The following is a 1813-nucleotide window of genomic DNA, read 5'->3' as shown; positions in this document are numbered from 1 at the left end:
ATCTTCTTGTGATAGCTGGGTTGGTTATGGCTAAGGATGAGAAAAAGTATATTCCACTCAAATACATCCAGATGGTAATGGATCTTGATAAGGTGAGGACTTATCCTTGGGGTCTTAAAGCTTTTAAAAGTCTTGCTAAGTCTATCATAGAAAAAAGAGAAGATTTGAAGAAGATCAATAGCTATGCATTAGATGGTTTCTCATATGCATTTCAAATATGGGTGATGGAGGCAATTCCAGACATTGGAAAGTTGTTGGGAGAAAAGATTATCACTGAGTTTAGAGAAGCTCCTCGATGTTCTAACTGGAAAGGCGCAGCCAAAGTATCATATGATGATATCATCCAACTAGAAAGTACATTTGGACCGAAGGTACTTTCTTTGCCAACCCAACTCTTATCACATGTTTTTTTTTGTTAATAGTTGATGTCATTGTTTAATCTTTAACTTCTACCTGTTTTTTTTTTCTTTTTTTTAGGACAGAGTTTACGCTCCTGTGAACATCAGTATTAAGCATTGGATATCTGTGTGCATTAATTTTGCCCTAAGAACTGTTGAANTTTCTTGTGGTATTGAATTGATTTATGGATAAAGTTTGGATTTTTATAGTTTGGATACATTTTATTGGTTTGAGCTCACTCGTTCAAAATCTAATCTTTTTTTTTCATCTGTCGCTTTGAATTCTGAGGTTGAAGTTTAATGACTCTTGTATATGTTTTATAGAGAGGAGACACACGGTTTGAAGGTCGTGAGCTTTTGAGGTTCACCCGAGAACAACTGCTTCAGCTTAGAGAGGTAATTACTTACTTTTCATGCGTAGTTTTAGTCAAGTTGCTTTTTTGGTTTCTATGTTTTACTCAGATTATGTGGTATGCCCTGAATTAATTGTCTAATACTAGTTAGCATCCTTGAGGTCCAACATGATTCCTTATGTAGGTCAATGGTTATATACCCTTGAACTTAGTCATTCACCAATTATGTTGTGCAGGCGATCCAAGTCTCTGATGAAATCCTGAAGCTTAGTCAGGAGATTGCATCTGATCTTTTTGGCGAAGAGCAGAGCTGGAGCCATTGAGAAAGTAAGGTGAGTGGTTTCCTCTTCCCCGTGTTCCCTCTTGTTTCATTTTATTGTCTACATTTTATAGCTAATTGATTGAAATTTATGTCTTTTCTTATGTTAGTATAGCTAATCGATTGAAATTTGTGTTTTTTCTTACAATTAGTATAGCTAATCAATTGATTGTGTTTTTCCTTATAGTTAGTATAGCTAATCGATCATGTTTTTGTGTTTTTTGTTACAGTTAGTATAGCTAATCGATCATGTTCATCATACTAATGAATATTATTTTCTTAATTTTTTTTGTGTAGCTATAGAAACAGAATTTCCTAAACGCCTGTTTAGAGATGGATTTGAGCCACAAGTGAAGAAGATTAACAATTCCTGTCGAATTTCTATCTTGGGCAAAGTCAAACAAGCATTACCTAAAGAGTATGAGAAGGTGAAGAATGATCCAGTCTTTTCACATGTCTTTGCACTCTACGAGAATGTTTTAGGGTATTCAGGATGTTTGATACACAGCATGATGTCTAGGCAATTGGTTACAAAGAAAAAAAGAGAGATATGGTTTGTGTTTGGAGGGAAGCCACTCAGATTTTCAATGCAAGAGTTTCATGCTGTGACTGGGCTCAAATGCACTGCGGATTCTAGTTGTAATTTAGAGAATTGGAAAGATGATGGTGGGTTTTGGAGCAAATTGATGAAGAGAAAAGGTCCGACTATTAGCATTAAGAGCTTGGTTGATGTTCACTTACCT

This window comes from Camelina sativa, chromosome 4, assembly GCF_000633955.1.
Source record: "Camelina sativa cultivar DH55 chromosome 4, Cs, whole genome shotgun sequence".
Taxonomy (NCBI): domain Eukaryota; kingdom Viridiplantae; phylum Streptophyta; class Magnoliopsida; order Brassicales; family Brassicaceae; genus Camelina; species Camelina sativa.
Note: the sequence above shows the minus strand (reverse complement) of the source record.